The 23,910-nt window shown below is 33.8% G+C and overlaps 1 protein-coding gene across 8 annotated transcripts in view; it reads right to left on the bottom strand.

Moving 5' to 3' along the window:
• The window catches only part of NCOA1 (nuclear receptor coactivator 1), a 241,129-nt gene that overhangs the window by 102,837 nt on the left and 114,382 nt on the right, over positions 1-23,910 (bottom strand). For all 8 annotated transcript variants that reach the window (XM_045549164.1, XM_045549169.1, XM_045549165.1 and 5 more), the window contains one exon: positions 8,457-8,614. The gene's annotated coding sequence lies outside the window, so the exon portion shown is untranslated. The remainder of the gene's footprint in view (positions 1-8,456; positions 8,615-23,910) is intronic.

Here is a 23,910-nt window from a genome sequence, read left to right as displayed (position 1 = left end):
CAAACACCTAGGTTGTTTCCATGTCTTGCCTATTGTAAATAATGCTGCACTGAACGTGGGAGTATAGATGTCTTTACAAGGTGGTGATTTCATCTCCTTTGGGTATATACCCAGAAAAAGGATTTAGTGAGTCATATAGTAATTCCATTTTTAATTTCTTTAGGAACCTCAAAACTGCTTTCCATAACGGCTGCACTAATCTACATTCCCACCAAGAGTGTACATGGGTTTTCTTTTCTCTACAACCTTGGCAATACTTACATGTTATCTCATCTTTTTGATGCTGGGTGAACATCCCAAATCCGAAAATCCTAAATCCAAAATGCTCTAAAATATGAAACTTTTTTTTTTTTTGAGACAGAGTCTCGCTCTGTTGCCCGGGCTAAAGTGAGTGCCGTGGCATCAGCCTAGCTCACAGCAACCTCAAACTCCTGGGCTTAAGCGATCCTACTGCCTCAGCCTCCCGAGTAGCTGGGACTACATGCATGTGCCACCGTGCCCGGCTAACTTTTTTTTTCTATATATACTTTTAGTTGTCCAGATAATTTATTTCTATTTTTAGTAGAGATGGGGTCTCGCTCTTGCTCAGGCTGGTCTCGAACTCCTGACCTCGAGCGATCCACCCGCCTTGGCCTCCCAGAGTGCTAGGATTACAGGCGTGAGCCACGGCGCCCGGCCTACAATCTGAAACTTTTGAATGCCGACGTGATGCTCAAAGGAAATGCTCAATGGAGCATTTCAGATTTCAGATTTTGGATGCTCAAGTGGTAAGTATAATGCAAATGTTCCAAAATTCAAAATTCAAAATACTTCTGGTTCCAATAATTTTGTATAAGGGATACTCAACCTATAATAGCTATCCTTAATGGGTGTGAGGTGATATTGTGGTTTTGATTTGCCATCTCCCTGACGATTAGTGATGTTAAACACCTTTTAATATACTTGTTGGCCATTTTTATGTCAACTTTGGAGAAATGTCTACTCAGGTTTTTTCCCCATTTTTAAACTGGGTTATGATTTCTTGCTATTGAGTTGTATGATTTTTATCAATAATTGGATTATTTACTTTTTATTGTTGAGTTGTAGCAGCTCTTTATATTTGGGATACTAGATCCCTATATGTGATTTGTGAATATTTTCTCCCATTCTACAGTTTCTCTATTCACTTTCTTTATAATAAACCATTGATGAACACAAGTTTTTAATTTTAATGAAGTCCAACCTATCTACTTTTTTCTTCTTTGTTTAATAATTCTAATGCCTGTCCCCTACAAGAATAATTTCTATTCATTGCTATTTTTCCTATATATGGGCCATACTTTCTTGTTTCTTTGCATGCCTCCTAATCGTTTGTTGAAAACTGGATATTTTGAAGCTAATGACTAGACAATGATTTCCTTAAATGTCTGGAAACAAAAATTCTCTCTAAATCCACAAAGTCAGGGACCAAAACTCCCTCCTAGCCTCTACCATAAATGACCTACCAACATCTTAACCATTGTGGCCAGGAATAAAAAGCAAAGGCAAACAAATGGATTTAAAGCAATCAATGAGTTCTTAAATATAAAAACATAATTTAATTTCATTGATTCTATAAAATACCAGATTTTTCTTAAAGTGCTTTTTGTAAAAGAAAATCCTATTCAAAGTTATTTAAATTTATTATGCTAAGACAGTATCAAGGACTTGGTAACTTCTAAAAGTACTGTTTGAAACAATATATTTAATATTTGTATTTACCACTAAAAGCTTTTCTATAGATTAAGAGGCAATGCTTTCTTTCTTTGCATTAATTTTTTCTAAATTTAAAGAATAAATATGAAAAAAGTATAAAAGTTTATTTTGTTTTCTATTAACAAATACATAGAAAGAGGAAAACAAAACCCAATATTTTAAGTTACTTGGATTGGCTCAAATTAAAAAGCTTCTGCACAGCCAAGGAAACTATCACGAGAGCAAACAGACAACCTACAGAATGGGAGAAAATATTCACATGTTATACATCTGATAAAGGGCTGATAACTCGAATCTATATAGAACTCAGGAAAATCAGCAAAAAAACCCCCCAAAAATCAAACAACCCTATCAAAAAGTGGGCAAAGGACACGAACAGAAACTTTTCAAAAGAAAATAGACTAATGGCTAACAAACATATGAAAAAATGCTCAATATGTCTAATCATCTAGGAAATGCAAATCAAAACCACAATGAGATATCACTTATCTCCAGGGAGAATGGCCTTTATATCAAAAAGTCCCCAAACAATAAATGTTGGCCTGGATGTGAAGAGATAGGAACACTCATACACTGCTGGTGGGACTGCAAACTAGTATAACCTCTGTGGAAAGCAATATGGAGATACCTCAAAGAGACACAAGTAGAATTACTATTTGATCCAGCAATCCCATTACTGGGCATCTCTCAAAAGAACAAAAGACATTCTATAAAAATGACAACTGCACTCCAATGTTTATAGCAGCACAATTCACAATTGCGAAGATGTGGAAACAACCCAAGTGCCCATCAATATGAGTGGAGTAATAAAATGTGGTATATGTATACCATGGAGTTCTACTCAGCCACAAAAAACAATGGTGATATAGCACCCCTTGTATTATCCTGGATAGAGCTGGAGCCCATTCTACTAAGTGAAGTATCCCAAGAATAGAAAAACAAGCACCACATGTACTCACCATCAAATTGGTTTTAACTAATCAACACTGAAGTGCACATACAGTAATAACATTCATCAGGTGTCGGGCAGATGGGAGGGGGAAGAGGAACAAGGAGGGGATGGGCATATACACACACAATGAGTGTGGTGTGTACGTGTACTGTCTGGGGGATGGACACGCTTGAAGCTCTGACTTGGGTGGGGCAAGGGCAATATACGTAACCTAAACATTGGTACCCCCATAATATGCTGAAATAAAACCATCAATAATGAAAAAAAATAAAACAAAAAAGTAAAATTTAATTTTTAAGATAAAAAATAAATATGTGTATTTGTCTTGTTAAAATATTCCTACTACATTAATTTGTGACTCAGGAAAAATAGTCAGCATATGCAATACAAATTTGTGGTAGCTGTCATATTAAAACAAATTGGCAAAAATATCTTCAACATTTCCTTATAAATCTATGAAACTATATGATTCCAATTATCTTAAAGTGATATAGGGTTACTGCACGGATACTGCACATGTCTTCCAAAATTTATTCCAACTTGTACCGGTATTTCTTGATTAAAAGAATCAGTCTTTAACTGGTGTAAACAAAAAAAAAAATGAGTATTTGTTACTTAATTGCATGTGCACAAGGAGAACAGTCTATAACAGTTTAGCAAAGAGGTTACAGCCTTAAAAAAGCAAATGATCATAATTTTGCTTTGTCATTTGCAGGGACAAAACCCAGTGATAAAAATTTCAGTGTCTCTCTCTTCCTACCAATCTTTTTCACAGATTCAGATAACAATGAGTAGAAAAACAGCTAGAAGTTGGAGCTTGAAGAGAATGAAGATAATCAGCTGATTATTCAAAATCAAATAACCACATTTATTACATAAAATTACTCCAATAATATCAAAAATAAAGAATCCAGCCCCAGATCACAAGTTGTTCAATTTCCCTCAAATATTTTGGAAACCCATTTCAGAATATAGCACAATGAAATATATATATCTACACAAATAAAATAAAAATAAATATACTAAAATTTGATCTTTAATGTCATAAGGTAATAGAAGTACCAAAGTAATAGAGCCAAGTGGGTCAAAATAATTTGACAAAACAATGAAATTGTATTTTTTTTTTTTTGAGACAGAGTCTCACTCTGTTGCCTGGGCTAGAGTGCTGTGGTGTCAGCCTAGCTCACAGCAACCTCAAATTCCTGGGCTCAAGCAATCCTTCTGCCTCAGCCTCTCAAGTAGCTGGGACTACACACATGCGCCACCATGCCTGGCTAATTTTTTCTATGTTTTTAGTTGTCCAGATAATTTCTTTCTATTTTTTTTTTTTTGTTGTTGTTAGTAGAGATGGGGTCTCGCTTTTGCTCAGGCTGGTCTCGAACTCCTGAGCTCAAACGATCCGCCCGCCTAGGCCTCCCAGAGTGCTAGGATTACAGGCATGAGCCACCGCGCCCGGCCTGAAATTGTATTTTAAGGGCATCAGGAAATGATCAGTTAATTTCAGGGTCACCTACCCCAACTGAAGGAAAAAGGCATACATAAAATCACAGTACAAATCTACATATAATCTTAATTGCCCACATTTATAGAAAGGATATACATTTTTAAAAGCTCAGCCTAAAATCTAAGTCATCTCATGTGATTCATTTATATTTGGCAACACTTTATTCATACCCATTGATAAATGAAAAATAAAATTTCCCCAAGCATTTCATGTGAAGTAGCTGGTTCAATACCACCAATCCCCTCAATGGTAATACTAATTTAGCCAGCTGTACCCCTTTCAATGCTATGAGCAAAGACTAACTCAACAAGTGAACCTCAAATCCCATTTTCTATTGTTCTCAACAGAATAACAAGTATGAAAATAAACAAAATAATAGCAATAAAAATAATGCCTATAAATTTTAAACTAGAGTCTCAGACTTATAAAATTTCAGAATAAGGACCCAACAATTGTCACCCAGTACACTGCTGCTCAAATTTACTGACTACAGGCCATTTAGGTTGTATAGACATGCATATTCTGCCTGTTGCCACTTTTGCAGTATAAAGTCAGTAGTAACAAAGATTTTGAGAGGAACAAAATAATAAAAGTTCCACGAATTAAAATATAGGCCTATTAATATGCATTTAAAGGATATGACAGTATTATATATATTGAGCATTTACTATGTTTTATGTTCATTAATTCATTTATTCATCACAACTGCACTATAAAATGTGTATTATCTCTATCCTGACAATTTTATCTTACTATGATCCGATGATGATGATAATGATAATGATGATGATGACAACAAAGACTAACACATATAGGATTTACTATGTGCCAATCACTGTTCTAAGCACCTAATGTCTGTTAATTCATTTCCTTATAAGCCATACTAACTCATTTACTCAAAATATGAGGTAGGCGGTATTATAATTCTTTTTAGAGATGAGGAAATTTATTTTTTTAAGGTTCTCAAACATAAATAAAATTTCTTTAATTCTTAGTCAAAATGTCACATGAAAATAAAGTTGATCATATACCTAATCTTGATTTATCTGCTATGGTACATCATAATATAAAATGAATTATTTCCTATAAGATGTGATTTACTGAAAATATAAATTCACTGTTCCATCAAAATCAAAAGTTCTACTTTTGCAAACCCTAATTTTTGCTACAAAGTTTATAAATCTTGGAATCTAAAATTATATATGTACATTTGTGTGTAATTATATATATAACTATATATACAAAATTATATATAATTTTACAAATATATATAATTTTACAAATATATACTTTTTTCTTTTAGAGATAGTGTCTTGGCCCAGGCCAAAATGTAGTGGCACAGTAATAGCTCACTGCAGCCTCAAACTCCCGGCCTCAAGTGATCTTCTTGCCTCAGTCTCTGAGTAGTTTAGATTACAGGCATGCACCACCACATTCAGCTAATTTTTAAATTTTTTGTAGAGACAGGGTCTCTCATGATGTTGCCCAGGCTGGTCTTGAACTCCTGGCCTCAAGTGATTCTCCCATCTCAGCCTCTTAAAGTGCTAGGATTACAGGCATGAGCCACCATGCCCAGCCTATGTGTGTGTGTGTATATATATATATAAAAATATGTGTGTGTGTGTGTGTGTGTGTGTGTATAAAATTCCTTTCTGTAATACCTAAATTATCTTTATGAATCCAATTCTTAGAATTCTGGGCTCTTGTCATGTTTCAATAAACTTTCTCCTAAAAACAATCTTTACTAAGGTTTTGTTCTCCCAGATAAGGTTCTCAGTAACAAATCCATGAGTCTCCAAAGTTCTATACCATAGTCCCTTTAGCAAGGAAAATAGGTGGAAATAAATAAGCCCCAAATGAGGACCATTGTACAAAAACAGCTGGCCTATAATGTTCCACAGTGTTATTGTCATGGAAAACCCTATTATGCAAGACAAGGAAAAGCTGGTAACTATTCCAGGTTAAAGGAAACGAAATAAACGTGATAACTGTGCAATGTGTGATCCTGGATCAGACAACTGGTAAAATTTTAATATGAACTACATATTGGATAATATAATAAAAACGTTAAGTTTCTTGAATTGGATTATCATATTATGGTTAAGTGGAATATATGTATTGAATATTTTACAGTGAAGGATCATGATTGTCTATAACTTTCTCTCAGATGGTTCATTATAATCATCATAGTGGTAAAGGGGGAAGAGAAGTAGTAGTAAACACAGAGGGATTAAAACAAATGTCACAAAATGTTTATTACTGGTGAAACTGAGCAATGGGCATACAGGTGTTCTACCAATTTAGTAACTATTTGGTAGGCTTCAAACTGTTTAATAAATGTTAAAAGAAACAGAAAAGATAAAAGTATTTCATTATGATAAGGAAAACATGATTTTCTCAGAGTTACTCAGTGAACAATGAGTAAAGAAAAAGAGGCCAGGCATGGTGGCTCATGCCTGTAATCTCAGCACAGCACTTTGGGAGGCCAAAGCAGGAGGATCACTTGAGCTCAGGAGTTCAAGACAAGCCTGGGCAACATAGTGAGACCCCATCACTACAAAAATAAGTAAGAAAAATTAGCCAGGCATGATGACATCCACCTGTAGTCCTAGCTACTGGGGTAGCTAGGTTGGGAGGATCTCTTGGGCTAAGGAGTTTGAGGTTACAGTGAGCTATGATCATGCCACTGCACTCCAGCCTGGGCAAAAGAGTGAGACCCTGTCTCCAGGAAAAAAAAAAAAAGATGACACTCAAGCTAGCGTTCAATCACTAGATTATTCTATTTTTCTCCCCCTACTTCTTCCATAAAGTCAGGTATCAATATTCCTTTCCTGAAAACTCTTAAAGAAGGCTCTCCTACTTGATTAAAATTTCTCTTTATTATAATATACCCCACTCTACAAACTTTCTTTTTTAATCAGAATGCTTAACTCATTGATCTCTCCTTATTGAGAGCCAGCAGTCTGACTTCAAACAAAAAACATAAGTTAATAAAGGTTGAACATTCCAAATCTGAAAATCTGAAATCTGCAATGCCCAAAACTCTGAAACTTTTTGAGCACTTGTATGATGATGCTCTTCGATGTTCAACTGGTAAGTATAATGCAAATATTTCAAAATAAAAAAAAAATCCAAAATATGAAATACTTCTAGTCCCAAGCATTTTGGATAAGGGACATTCAACTTGTAAATACAAATGTATCACTAGTCAATAAAAGCCAAAAACCTGGAACTGTGTCTGTTTTAGAAACTGATGAAATTTTAAGGAAAGAGGTAAACATAAAAGGATTAAATGAGTATCTTCTCAAATAATTTTGCAACTCTAGTCCTTGCTTTAAGACTCTCTGCCAACTGAGAGTCTTCCCTCCAACTTCCAAGTTCATTATTTGTTCAAAATATAACTATTGGCCAACTAAATTTTATTGCCTTTAACATCTATGATCCTTAAAATCCCACACTACAGTTTGATGTCTATCACCCTCCATGATGACAACTGTCTCCTCCTTTAAAAGTGAGTGGGTGTGCAGCTGAGGCAGAGGGATGAGAGGGATTTCTGGGGTGCTGGTATTGTCCTACTTCTTAACTTTGGTAGTGTTTACACAAATAACTCAGCACATGATGACTCAAAAGTTATACACTTAAAATTTGTGATTTTTATCTATGTATGTTGTAATTCAATTAAAAGTGTGTTAACTTATAAAATTTCCTCCTAGAAGTCTTCCACTTACTAGTTTACCAGTTTCTGATTATTCAACTTTCTATCTACCACCTTGACTTAGTGCATGTTTATTTTTCTACCTACAGGCTATTACTATTGTCATGTTCATGGATACACTGGTTCTATTTCCAGCTAGCTCACTGAACTCTAAAACAAACAATAACAATGTAAAAATACCCAAATGGGTGACACTAAATATATAGAGAGAATTAATGACTGCATATATGTTAGAAATATATGAATTAAATCTGGGTATGGTTTAGTGCAGTTTTTCTGTTGCCATTTTCAATTCAGTAAGGATTTAAGGGCCTCATTGTAAGATATAAGATCTGAAGCCTATAATGGTTTCAGTGTATATTAAAATGGTTCACAAAGTGTAACCTACAACTTTTCCAACATTAAGGAATGGCAGCACTTGTTTTACAATAACCTTGAAGTTTCCTAGACCAAACACGTATTTCCACAAAAAATAATAGTCAATAGATAACCATTTTCCTTCATACTTTTGTAAAGACAAAGCTCTTCAAAAACAGAGCTACAATTCCTACCTGGGAGACTTCTTTGTTCATAATGAATTCTCAAAACAGATATGGTTGAATCTATTGCTCCAGAGGGCAGCTTCCAGAGGAATGGGGTAATGATGTTTCCCAGAGAATGGCTCTAGTCTCTTCACTCTCACCTCATTTAAAGCCAATTATACAAATAACTAAAACAAATGAGAAGAAAAAAATAAAAGCATAAAGAGTTTAGATTGTCATTTTATTCTCCAATAATAATAATAAAAGTCAGAAAAACTAGGAAAAGAAAGAAAATGCAACTTTTAGGGCCAAATTGAAAAATATTTCCAAAAGACAATGGATGAACATATCTGATTTTATAGCCAAAGTCTTTTCTGGTGATTAAGTATATATTCCTATTTGAGAATACATAATTACATCCTTTCCTGGAAACTTCTGAAAGATCCATTTCTATGTCTTTTAAAAATTGTTTCTGGCTGCATTTGTATGTTTACCCTTCTTTCTACTTATAAATTCTGATTTTTCATGTTTTCAGTTATCAATTCTTTATTTGATGTATGCAGTTCTCTTCACTATGCATTACTTAAAAGTTTATATGATATTTTACCTTCAAAATTTTTATTGAAAAGTTTACAAACACTTTAAATTTGTAATACTTCAAAATAAAGTTAGTTGAGTTCTGGTTTCAGTAATAATGGACTATCTTGTATTGTATTAACTTGCCCACAGATAATATTTATAAACTCTGGATAAAATATGAAAAACTTAAAGGCAATGCTTAAAGACATTGGAAAGTGACCAAAGACAAAAAATGTACAGGTTGTGATCACTGAAAGAAAGGAACCATATTGTTTGAGATTTATACACTTATAGGACTTTCCACTAAGGCTGCAGTCCCCAACCCCTGGGGAGTGGTCTGGTACGGGTCAATGGACTGTCAGGAACCAGGCCACAAAGCAGGAGGTGGGCAGGAGGTGGGTGGCAAATGAGTCAGCAAAGCTTCATCTGTATTTACTGCCTCTCGCCATTGCTCACATCACCACATAAGCTCCATCTACTGTCAGATCAGCAGCAGCATTAGATTCTCATAGGAGCAAACCTTACTGTAAACTATGCAGGCAAGGGATCTAGGATGTGTGCTCCTTATGAGAATCCAATGCCTGATGATGTGAGGTGGAGCTGAAGCGGTGATGCTAGTGCTGGGGAGTGGCTGAAAATACAGATTATCATTAGCTGAGAGGTTTGACTACACAATAAATGTAATGTGCTTAAATCATCCTGAAACTTTCTCCCCACCCTAACCCCCACCCCGTCCATGAAAAAAATGTCTTCCATGAAACTGGTCCCTGTTGGGGACTGCTGCACTAAGGGAACTCTTCCCAATACTCTTATGTGCTGAAAGGCTAGACCTACAGGAAATAATCACAGTCTTACTGGCTTGAGCGATTAGCGGATGTAGATCAGAGCCAGTATAAATTAGAAATCAGCACAGTACAATTGTCTACACTATAGACCTTACTTGAATTTTGCCAATTTTATATGCACTCATTTTTTGCTATATCTTTGTTTACAATTCTATGGACATTTTAGCACATGTACAGACTCATATAACTATACCATAATTGAGATACATTGGTCTATCACCACAGAGAAATTCCCTCTTACTGTTTATAAGGACATGCTCCTTCTCCTTTCCTTAACTCCTGGCAACCATTATCTATCTTCTATTTCTATAATTTTGTCACCTTGTTGAATAAATTGAATCATATAGCATGGAACCTTTATAGATTGGCTTTGTTGACATAACATAATGCCTACAAGATCTACCCAATTTGTTGCATGTATCAACAGTTCATTCCTTTTTATTGCTTCATGGTATGGAGGTATCATAGTTTTATTTTTTTTCACCATTCACCTCTTAAAGTACATTCAAGTTGTTTTCAGTTCTTAGCTATTAAAAACAAAGCTGCTACGAATATTTGTATACAGGCTTTTATGAGATCGTAAGTTTTCATTTCAATACCCAGGACTACTATTGCTGGGTTCTATGGTTAAATGTATGTTTACCAGCTGGTAATTTAGCTGTCTAATAGAACAAAAATCACTCTTCAGAAAAAGATAATAATCCACAATATCATCCACATTATTATACACAATATCGAGAACACAATAAAAAATTATTAAACATGCAAAAAAGCTAAAAAATGTAACTTATGATGAGGAGAAAAAGTGGTCAGTAGAAACACACCACAAGATGATTTAGATGTTGGAATAAACTGACCAAGATGTGAAAGCAGTTATTGTAAATATATTTAAGAATTAAAAAAAAAAAAGTAAACACATGAAAAATACAGGCAGCAAATGGAAACCATAAAAAAGAAATAAATGAAAATTCAAGAGCTAGATAGTTCAACAGCAAATTTTAAAATCCACTGTCTAGGCTTAACAGTAGATTTGTGATAGAAGAAAAACAGGTCAGTGAACTTGAAGTTAAAACCATATCTAATCTGAAGAACAAAGAGAAAAGACTGAGGAGGGAAAAAACAAACAAACAAACAAACAAAACAGAGTCTCTGTAACCTGTCGGCAATATCAAGCATGTAACTGCATTCCCAGAAAGAGGGGAGAAAGAGATTGGGGCAGAAATAGTATTTTAGTGAAATAATAATTGAAAACATCCAAAATTAGTGAAAAACAAACTGTTAGATCCAAATATTTTGTGAACCCCACTCATAATACAGAAAAAAACCATACTACCAAATCAAACTGCTAAAAACAGAGATAAAGTGAAAATCTTGAAACTAGCCTGAGAAATGTGGCATATCACATATAGGAAAATAATAACAAATAGAGAAAGGAAGATAATAGAATGATTACTTCAAAGTGGCTAAAGAAAATAAACAAACCTGTCAACTAACAATTCTACATCCAGCAAAAATACCCTTCAAAAAACAGAAGGCAAAATTAAAAACAATTTGATATGACTAAACACCTAAACACTGAGGAAATCTGTTGCAGGATGAATGTATAAGAAACGCTAAACAAAGTTTTCCAGGCTAAAGGAAAATGATGCTAGATAAAGTGAGACCTACAAAAAAGAAGCAAAAGCATCAGAAATCATAAATATGAGGGTAAATAAAAAGGACCATGTTTTTTATTTTCTTAAATTCTTTAAAAGACAAGTGATTTTATGTAAAAATATGACCTAAGTGGAGTTTATAACATAGCAAATGTTAATTATATTACAATAATAGCACAAAAGATGGGAAAGTATATATAGAATTACACTGTTCCAAGGCTCTTACATTTTACATAAAGTAGTACAATATTAACTATAAATAAATTTATAAGTTAAAGATATATATAATTCCTAGAACAATCACTTAAAAATACAAAGAAGGTAGTATTTAAAAGGTCCTAAAGGAATTTGAAAAGATACAAAAGTATAGCTAAAAAGTTAGGAGAGGGATTTTTAGCATTCTACCAATAAAAAAAAAATTGATTAACCCAATTAGGGCAAGAGAAAAGGCAAGAAAGTAGGAAAAGAACAAAGAACAGGTACCCTAAGCTTAACCATATCAATAATTATATTAAATATAAATTGACTAAACACAATTAAAAGGCAGAGACTAGGGAAAAAAGCAAACCTAAACTATATGCTGTCAATAAGAGATGTAGTTAAAATATAAACATATATAGGTTTAAAGTGTTAAAAACAGAAAAAAATATATTGTGCAAACAGCAAGCATAAGAAAGCAATCCAAATATTAGCAAATTGATGGAACAGTTAGATAAAATTTCAGTTTTATTGAAGAAGATTTGAACAACACTGATAACTAGCTTGTCCTAATTGACATTAATAGAACATTACATACAACAACTGGCAAATTTACATTCTTTTCAAGTGCATGTGTTATATTATTCAAGATAGACCATATGGTCAACTATTTTTTTTAAAAAAAGACAATATATTTCTAAAGATTGAAATCTTAAAGAATATGTTCTCTCATTACTATGGAATTAAATTAGAAACCACTAGGATATCTAGAAAAGTCCCAAATAGGTAGAAAATAAATAGCACACCTCTTAATAACCCACAGTCCAAGAAGAAAGTGCAGGGAAAATCGGAAAATATATGATTAGAAAATATGACATATCAAAATTAGTTGAATGAATCTAAAGCTGCATTCACACTTTAAATACTTCTATTTTAAAACAAAAGTTTAAAATCAAAGGTATAAGTTAAAAACAAAGATAACAGCATAATCAATGGAATAAAAATGGACAATTTAAAAAGCTAAAACCAAAAGTTACTTTTTTGAAAAGGTAAAAATGGTATAAAACTTTAACAAGACTCACTAAGAAAAACTAAAAAATATAAATTACCAATATCAGAAATGTAAGAAAGGATGTCACTAGAGATTCTATAAATATAATGTTCTGAACATTATTATACAAATCAATTCAGTAACTCAGATAAAAATGAAAAATCTCTCAAAATATACAAATTAGTAAAATCACCACAAAAAGAAATAAGCTGTATTATTTAATATTAAAGACATTAATCTGTAACTAAAAACAAAACAAAACTCCAGGCCCAGATGGGTTCACAGGTAAGTTCTTTTTTTTTTTTTTTGAGACAGAGTCTCACTCCATTGCTGGGGCTAGAGTGCCCTGGTGTCACCCTAGCTCACAGTAACCTCAAACTGCCCGGCTCAGGCAATCTTCCTGCCCCAGCCACCTGAGTAGCTCGGACTACAGGCATGCACCACTACACCCCGCTAATTTTCTCTACTTTTAGTTGCCCAGCTTATTTTCCTTTCTATTTTTAGTAGAGATGGGGGTCTTGCTCTTGCTCAGGCTGGTCTGCAATTCCTGATCTCAAGAGATCCTCCCGTCTCAGCCTCCCAGAGTGCTAGGGTTACAGGAGTGAGCCACCACGCCTGGCCCACAGGTAAGTTCTATCAAACATTTAAGGAAGTAAAAATGGCAATCTTATACATTTGCAGGAAAATAGAAAATAGAAGAGGGATACTTCCCAACTTGTTTTATTAGGCAAGCAGAACCCTAATACCAGAACCTGTTAGTACCAGAAAATAAAATCAGCCTTGTGAATACAGATATAAAAAATCAAACTGAATCTAGCCATACATAATAAAGATAATAGATGTTGATCAAGTGGTATAGTCAATGAATGTAAGATTGATTTAAAACTCAAAAATCAATCTAAGTAATTTACCAGAAATTTTTTTAAAAACATATAAACAATCCCAGCAGATGCAGAAAAAGCATCTGATAAAATTCAGCACCCGTTCATGATAAAAGTCTCAGCAAACTAAGAATTAAAAGCAACTCTTTCAATCTGGTAGGAAGATCAATGAAAAACCCACAGCTAATATGTTATGTAATAGTGAAATATTGCAAGTTCTCCTACTACTGGGAACAAGGCAAGAATGCTCACTCTCACCACTTTCATTCATTATTGTATTGGATATAGTGGAGGTCCTACCCTGTGCAAAAAGGCAAGAAAATGAAATTTAAAAGGAAGTTTGGAAAGGAAGAACTAAAATTGTCTTGATTCATGTAAAAATAATTTTTTGTATGTAATTTTAAGGACTCTGAAAAACAATTATTAGCATTAAGTGGATTTAGAAACGTGAATATACAATATATAAAGGTGAATACAGAAAGTGAATTTGGCAAGGTGAATTCACAAGGTGAATATATAAAATGCAGTTGTTTCTATACAACTACAGGAAACAATTGGAAAAAACATTTTAGAACAATTTTATTTTTATTTATAATAGCATCAAAAACATGAAATACTTGGGAATTAATTTAACAAAAGATATGGCAAGACCAACACACTTAAAATTATTAAACTTTGCTGAAAGGAACAAAAAGAGACCGAAAAATAGACTGATTTAATATGTTCATGGATTCAAAGACTGAATAGTGCTAAGATGTCAATTATCTCCCAAATTAATTCAAATATTCAAAAAGAAAACGAGTGGCATACTTTATGCATATCCACTGTATAATGGGTTTTTAAATGCTTGTTTTGGGGTTTTGCTTTTTATATAAAAACTGTATTTTCTCTAAATCATGATGATTTCCCCCAATGGTGAATCCCATATTAACGTAGAATGTTTAATGTTAGAAAATTGAATGATCCTATCACCTGGATCCTTACCACTTATTATCCCTCTAAATTAAACTAAGAAACTAAGTGCTTTTTATATTTTCAATTTTTTTTCCTTGACTTAAACCTACACTTCAGAAACTAAAAGAATCTAGAAATTCTAGCGCTTTGTATTGGGCTTATGGTCAAAATTATTAAAGAAAAGGCTTTACAGTTAGGTTAGCCCAATTTACATTATATTTGGTTGAACTGTTCTCACTATATATGTCTAGATTATTTTCACTTGTAATAAAGTTTGTGGAAGTTATGGAGATTTCTCAAAGAACTAAAAACAGAACTACCACTTGATCCAGCAATCCCACTACTAGGTATCTACTCAAAGGAAAAGAAATCATTATATCAGAAAGATACCTGCACTTGTATGTTTACTGCAACACAATTCACAATTGCAAAGATAGGGAATCAACCTAAGTATCTATCATCTGATGACTGGATAAAGAAAATGTGGTGTGCACAGATATGTACACACATATATACATACACACACACCCCCATGGAATACTACTCAGCCATAAAAAGAATGAAATTGTCTTGTGCAGCAACATGGATGGAACTGGAGGCCATTAGCTTCAGTGAAATAACTCAGACAGAAAGTCAAATACTGCATGCTCTCACTTAAATGTGTAGCTAAATAATGAATACACAGGGATAGAGAGAGTCGAATAATAGACATTGAAGATTCGGGAGGGTGGGAGGTGTGGGATGAGAAATTCCCTAAGGGGTACTATGAACACTAATGGGATGAGGGTTACACAAAAAGCCCAGACTTCTCCACTATGCAATAATCCATGGAACAATTCTACACATAGACCCCCTAAATCAATATAAATAAAGATAAACAAATAATTAAAAAGAGAAACAGAACAAATAAATACCTACAGATCTACTACCCAGAATTAACAACACTAAGCATTTTGAACTTTTTTTATTTTTAAAGAAATGAAGCATCATCGATAAACTAAGTCCCCACACTCACACACAGCCCACTCTGTTCTTTCCCCCTTCCCTTAACAGAGGTAACCATCATCATTAATTTAGTACATATCTTTCCAGCCAATTTTTATATCATTTTAAGATATGTATGTATCCATAAACAATATACATGAATGTTTTGTGTTTTAAACAAACATGTTTAAAATGTATATATACTACACATATTCTGCATTTTGTTGATTTTGTGTATTATGTTTGGAGCTCTAAGACATGCTGAGGCATGTGTGTATATGTTCTCTTCATATGTGTATGTGAATATACATCTTAGTTAACCATTCTTACATTTAGGTGGTCCATAAATTTTCATTATTACAAACAATGCTTCAATGAGTGTTCTTGTATGTGGCTTCTTGTCCATATCTTAATATGCACAAATGTACAAATTTCTAATGGTAATATCCAGATGTGGAATTTCTAGGTTATAATATTTGCATATGTTCAACTCTACTTGCCATTTGTCAAACTGCTTACCAAAATGATTGTTTCACACTTCCACCAGAGCATGTGAGAGAACTATGTTCCCTATATTCTTTCCAATGCTTGACATTGTTACACTTCCTTTACTCAATCTAATGGATGAAAAACGGCTTCTCATTTCAATTTGTATTTCTCTGAAAATTATGGAGACTGGGCCTCTTAGTTGGCTTTTTAGATACCCTATTTCTTTGAGGTATTAGTCTCTTTTCATCCATTATGCTGGGCACTCAATAGGCACTTTGCCTTCAATTTTGGGATATTTTCTTGAATTATACTGTTCATTCTTTCCTTTCTTTTCAGTTATTCTGTTCTCTCTTTTTGGAATGCCTAATAATAGGAAGATAGCCCTCCTGGACTAGTCTCTTTATTTTCTTTTATCTTCTGTTTATCATTTCTTTGCCTTTTTTTCCTCTGCTTTCTAGAAAAATTTCTTCAACTTACTAATACTTCTATGATTTTTTCTTTTCTGCTACATGTTCTTTTTTTTTTTTTTTGAGACAGAGTCTCACTTTGTTGCCCGGGCTAGAGTGAGTGCCGTGGCATCAGCCTAGCTCACAGCAACCTCAGACTCCTGGGCTTAAGCGATCCTACTGCCTCAGCCTCCCGAGTAGCTGGGACTACAGGCATGAGCTACCATGCCCGGCTAATTTTTTTGTTTATATATTTTTAGTTGACCAGATAATTTCTTTCTATTTTTAGTAGAGACAGGGTCTCACTCTTGCTCAGGCTGGTCTCGAACTCCTGACCTCGAGCGATCCACCCGCCTCGGCCTCCCAGGGCTAGGATTACAGGCGTGAGCCACCGCGCCCGGCTACATGTTCTTAATTGGTAAGAATTCTTTTGTGTTCTCTGAATGTTCTTTTAAAAATATCCTGTTCTCGCTTTATGGATGCAGCATCCACTCTTTCTGCAGATATTTTATATATACACACATTTGGATACATGTATATGGGTGTGGTGTGTGTGTTTTTATGCATACATATCTATATATGACTGTATGTGTGTTTATGTGTGTGTATATACATACATATACATAAAGCTGCATGGTCTGTTTCCTCCAGTTTTTTTTTTAATATCTATTTGCTTATTTTGGTTTCGGTTGTTCATATTAGATGTTTTCCTCAGATGCATGATATATTTATTTTGGGGGTATAAAACGTTGATTGAAAGCTCTAAACATATACACAGGCTTACTAACTGTGACCCTCACTACAGGGCAGTCTGTCCAGGCCCTTTGTCAGGGTACAACTATTGATGTGAGAAACCTAGCTCTCATTTTCTAACACTTACTTACTTACTTGTCAAACACCTGTATATGTGTAGTTTCATATTGTTAACTCATACCCCTATCAGATACAAACTTAACAACTAAAGTAAAGCATTTATGCACAATTCTTTTTGTTTTTAGGTTTTACTCCTTGGATTGGTGAGATCACCACAGAATACTCCTCCTATTTCCTGCCTGGATACTAAGGGCCTAGTTTTCAACTTGGGAGCCAACAATGGCGAAGAGGGCTGGGGTTCTCAGCATTCAAAATGCCAGTGCTCATTTAATCCCTCTCCATCTTCAATGTGCCTAGTGTCCACTGGCCCAGAGACTCCTTGTTTTAACCCAGAAAATGTATGTCAGGTTTCTGTCAGGATGGGAGAAGTACATTACCATAGTGGCAAAGAGTGAAGAAGGAGACCTGGACATCTGACTGCGTTTTAAACAGCATTTAAACCCCTATGTGCAAGCTGACTCCATGGACTGTGACTTTCAGAAGGTGGAAGTGGGGGGAATCCATCTTCCATTAGCAACTGTTGCCTTATAAGATGCCTGGCAAAAGAAACTGTGTTTTAATGTTCTTTCTCTCTCTCTCTCTCTCTCTCTCTTATTTTTTAACTGTTCTTGACTTAAAGTCTATTTTATCTGACATACATATAACTTAATGTTCTCTCTGTAAGAAAGTCAAAGAAACTTGCAGATCTCTTAAGGACAATGGATTCTCTCACCCAGGTATATTAACTGTGAAGTGTGATGAAAGTAATTTGTTACTAATAACAATTAAAATACCAAATAATTTACACATTATTTACTTTAATAAAATTAGTGCAGATTCAAGGTTATCTTTATTATAACATGACTTATCTTCTTTAAGATATACTTTAAGATGGGGAAAGAAATGAATAAAGTTAGTCAAAATTCCCACAGTGCAAGTATGCTGGGACTACTAGTTTAGGCTGAGTATACTGCTATCCAGTAGTGAGTCATTATAAGTAAACCATTAACAGTAATGGCAATTCAAAATCATTTTGGTAACATGGAGTTATGATTCCATAATAATTTCTATATTCTTATTAATTTTACCCCAAAGAAAATTTAAGAAAAAAGAAGACGCCTGAAAAGTTATGTGTAAAATAAGTTTTTTCGTGGGGAGAGATTGCAAGATTGTCATGAAAAAATGACGCTACTAACTTTCCTATTAATGATGATACAAGAGTTGTGCTCTCCAAATTGAAGATGAAAATGATTTAAGTAAAATTTGAAATAAAGCCATCTATATTAATGTTAAAAACAACATAAACATTTGAAACATTAAAAATATTTATTTGACTTTCCATGGTATGTAGTTGCTTGCCTTATTAACACTATCTATGGAGAGGAGACCTAGAAAAAAATGAAGACCTTAAAAATAAAGTTGTTTACTTTTCATAATGGAATAGGAATATTTACTTATTTTTCCTTTCTAATCATTCATTTTTAAAAGGCTGATTTTATCATTCTTATGAATACAAAATGCTTTTTTTTTTAACGAAAAATTTGCACTCTCTCCAAAAAAAGAAAAACCTTATTTCTTCACACAATTTCTTAGGAGTCCTAAAAAAATCTGGGTAAATTTATGGGTGCTGTTAGAAGACATTATTATACTGAAAATATATGAAAACTGTTGCTCTGTGGCCAGAGCAAGACCTCTAAGGGGAATCTGGCTGGGAAATATATCTGGGCACCCTTAGTAAGTCTTAAGAATTCTAAGGAGACCAGTAAGAAAGAGAACCACAACTACCTCAGGAAAAATCTCTTACATGTGTACAATGAGACATAAAAAGAAGAATGTTCATGCCAGCAATGTTTATAGGAGCAAAAAATAGGAACAACCCAAATGCTCACCAATAATAGAATGGATTGGTAAAGTTTGGTACACTGATACAATAAAACCGCACACCGTGATATAAATTAACTGACCTTCAGCTATCCATATCTGCCTATAGGCAAGCAAACTCCCTTCTTACAACTCAGGCAGTATAGCATTACAGTTAAACATATGGATTCTAGAGTCCAACTCCACTACTAACTTTTGGACCTTAATCTTTCCATGTGTTGGTTTCCTCATCTATGAGAAGTGAGATAATACTTGTAACTAGTCAAGAATTGTTAAGAGAGTGAACATTTAATATTTTTAAGTTACTTAAAACAGTGTGTGGCACCTGGTAAAGACTATGGAAGTGATTGATTAACAAGTAGAACACAGCCAACTAAATTTAATCTTTCTTCTACTTGGCAGCCATCTTTCTAATAAATGATGTCAACCATCATGTTTTCCCTTAGTTTTTGCTTGAGTTGGGTTTCACACATTCCTTTAATTATTCGTTATAACTTCCTGTTCAGTAAGAAGTATTCAGGAGATTTTATGTACCTTCATATATTTTTTTTTTTGGTTTTATAATTCTTCTTCTGCTTTCAGGAAGATATTAATGCTTAAATTCTAAGTTTTAAAGATAAAGTAAAAACAAAGTACAGTAAGAAGTCAATCCCGAGTACTTTGTTGTATCAATTTTTACTTCTTGTTCCTTTTTTGAAAAGGCAGATTATAAACTTATATAAATTGTTAACAGTCTGTATATTAACTACTAATTCTAAAATATTAATGACTCATATCAATCATTATATTTATGTTAAAAAGATAAAAACTGATAATGGACTTCAGTATTACTAATTCTAGATGCAGTATAAACACATTTATTTTGGAGACAAATTATTCTCAAAAGATTGCTTCTATAGTTTTTATGCTCTATTCTAAGCTCCACACCTGTAGCATTTGCCTATTTATTAAGTTCCAAACTAAACTCCTCCATTCTCCTTTTCTTTAATTTACTCTTTCCTACAAAAAAAGGCACCAAATTGCTGCTACCTAAAACCTAGATATTGCCCTTGAAAACTTTTCCATTCTCACACCTTCTATACTCAATCACCAAGCCCCACCTAATCTATTTTTTTAAAATCATCAATCTACACACATACAAATCTGATATCCTATTCTTGTTTATACCCCTTCTGTGGGGTTTTATCTTACTTATGATAAAACGTAAAACTCACAGCATAGCCACTCTCCCCAAAGCACACTATGTTTTAGCCACGCTGGTCTTTCTTTAATTCCTCCTATATCCCAATCTTTTTTCCTCAATCCAAGGCATTCACTACAATATATTCTCTGCTATGAATAATCCCTCATATCTTCTTCACCTATCCAATTCCTATTCATTGTTCAAGTTTTACCTAAAATTCTACTTCTCTTATCCCAATAATCTAAATCAGTCCTCCATCATACTTTCATAGCACTTTCTACTTCTTCTTTCAGCTTTTTTCACAATTTTTATTTATATATTTGTTCTATGATTATGTGTTTATCACCTATATCCCCACTAAACTCTAAGCTCCAGGTAGATATTTTTAATCTGGCACAGAATAGGTCCACAACATTTGAAAAAATTAGGGCCAGTCACAGTGGCTTGTGGCTGTAATCCTGGCACTTTGTGAGGTCAAGACAGGAGGATTGCTTGAGGCAAGGAGTTCAAGATGAGTCTGGGCAACATAGTGGGACCACATCTGTATAAAAAATAAAAAGTTAGCTGGCCGTGGTGGTGCACGCCTGTAGTCCTAGCTACTCACTCAAGAGGCTGAGGCGAAAGGATCACTTAAGCCTAAGAGTTGGAGGTTGCACTGAGCTGTGATCACACCACTGCACTCTAGACTGGGTGACAGAGCGAGACCCTGTCTCCAAAAAAAAAAAAAATTACTTTGTAGAATTAATGAACCTGCTCTAATTCAACAATGCTACTATGGTTAAAAGCTCAAAGAGGTTAAGGATGATTAAACTAGTCAGAGGACATTATAAATCTTTCTACACAAAGCAAAAAGCAATATTGATGGTATGGGGGTGATATAACAGATTATTAATATAAGGTATTAGGCACAGGTTTGGGGGTGAAAACAGAAGAAGGAAGGAAAACTGAAACAAATTAGTAAAACTGCTAGATTAGTTTCTATTGCTTGGGGAAAGACCATTTCTGTAGCATCATTCTGCAATATAATTTCTTTGTTTTTGCCACAAGGTAAGAGAAAACACCAGGGTGTTAGACAAAGTCCACATTTGCAGAGCTAAAAACTAAACATAACACCTAAACTGCAAGTGTTTAGTTCTTTCCTAAAGAGTAACTCTACTAAATTGGAAAGCAGCTATTGAGGACTATCAAAACCAAGCTGTTCTAAGTCTCCAAAACACTATAGCAGGATGCTCATATAGGATTTTAATTTCCAGTACAGGTTTTATGTGTGTTAGAAGATGGCATTCTACTGAAGCCTAAAACAAAGCAGAGATTAAATCACTTTAGGTAACAGTTAAAATTGGCATATACTTTATCAGATGTGTGTTTGTATTACTACTTTTTTCTATGTTCAGGTTCTATCCACTTCACCATACTATTAACTGACAAAGACAGTCTACCTCTTTGTCCCTCTTAAAGTTAGCAAAGAATAGATGCTAAAGTTAACTGTAACATTATTTTTATCTTTTTATTATATTTCTAAATTACATATTAACTTTTAAAATAGAGTAGTGAACAACCAGCATATGTGCTTAGAGGTTTTAATGAGTAATTCCATTTTTTTGGAAAGCAAAGTTATGATCATATAAAAGATGTGCTAATTTATGGTCACACTTAACCATCATTTTCCATATGGTGACATGTGTAGTATGGGGGTTGGGGGAGGTAAGGAATGATAAACAGAAATCTAGCCTTATTAACTTAAAAAAAATAGATGTTAAACATTAGTGAGGTATTTTAAAATCAAATTATAAAACACTTTCTTTTCATTTCTTTTACTCAGTACATATTATTTTTTTGGTAACAGGCAGAGTCATTCAATACTCAAATATTTAAGAGCCCAATATGTGGTAGACATTGTACCCAGTGCTGGGGATATAGCAGTGAACAAGAGAGATGAAAGATCCGCTCTCCTTTAGCTTACGTTCTAGTCGGAGGAAAAGAAAATTGGATAATTTAAGGTAGAGAATGACTAAGATAGTTACTTTAGATTGAGCAGGGATTTAGGAGAGTTTATATGTGAAGGTAACGTCTGAGCTGAGACCACATATAAAATAAAATCTAATCCCAAAATTATTTCAGAAATCAATGATTTCATAGTATGCATGTAATAAAAACTCAACAGAAACTCTTATTCTCTTTCATCAGTAGTGAAATTCTCATTATTACCTATATGATGCCTACATTTGGATATGCAGGCAACACTCAAAATTCAATGGACCAAAAAGAAAATTCTCATTTCTATCACTCAGAGTCACTACTAAATACACTGCTATTGTGGGCAACCATACTACCATTTTTCCAGTTCTGTTGGTTTTTAGAACTGCTTAAGTGAGCTCTCCCCTTTGCTTTTCCTATATTCCATCCATTAACATTTCTTGCTAATTCTTTCTCTCCAATGTCTATCAGACCAGCATCTTATTACTTTTTTGAAATTATCATTATACTCCATACTGTTAGCAATCCAAGTCTGAAGCACTTCAGCAGCATGTCTGACACCTGTCCCTGGTCTGTCTATCCAGTACATCCAGCTGAACAGTTCCCCACATCCCATGTTCACAATTTCATGCCCCCGTCACCACTCAACAGTGCTTTCTCATAGCTTTCCATAAAGAATACATACTTCTGCTACCTAGTATTCAAGGTCTCCCATTATCACAGCCTGCAATGACAGAGTTTAAAAATATACGAAGAAAAAGTGACCAAATTAGAGAAAAACATATAAACTATTAGAGTTGGAGATAATAATGCCCATCTCTCAGCACTTGATAAAAGAACCAGACCCGTCTGAAAAAAATCAATGAAGACTTGGAAGATCTGAACAATACTATCAACTACCTTGACATAATCGACAGTTTTAGAACACTACAACCCAACAACTGCAGAATACATATTCTTTTCAAGTCCATGTGGTATTTTCACTAATACAGACTATATGCTGATAAGTCAAAATAAATGTATAAAAGGATCAAACCAATCAGAATGTGTTGTTTGAATACAACTGAAATAAATTAAAAATCAATAACAGTAAGATATTTGGAAAAACCTCAAAACTTCAAATGCTTAAGACTAACACTTCTAAACAGTGCATGGAGGAAAAAAAATTAAAAAATTGAAAATATTTCAAATGGAATATAATGAAAAGATATAAATAAAATACACATGAGAAGCTGTGTTCAGAGAGGAGAGGATTTTATAGCTTTAAATGCTTATTTTAGGGTAAAATAGGTTTTCTAAGGTTCTATCTTAAGAAGCTAGGGAAAAAAGAGCAAAGTGAACCTAAAGGAAGTAAAGGGAAAAAAATGATCTAAAAGCAGAAATCAATGAAAAGAATAAAACAACAGAGAAAATTAACAAAGCATGAATTAGTTCCTTGAGAAGATTAACAAAATTTATAAATTCCCAGTCAGAATTAATACAGACTCCCTTTTCTTCCAACCTTGTCTG

Source organism: Lemur catta, chromosome 4 (genome assembly GCF_020740605.2).
Source record: "Lemur catta isolate mLemCat1 chromosome 4, mLemCat1.pri, whole genome shotgun sequence".
NCBI classification, from domain to species: domain Eukaryota; kingdom Metazoa; phylum Chordata; class Mammalia; order Primates; family Lemuridae; genus Lemur; species Lemur catta.
Note: the sequence above shows the minus strand (reverse complement) of the source record. Positions and strands in the feature narration are given on the sequence as shown.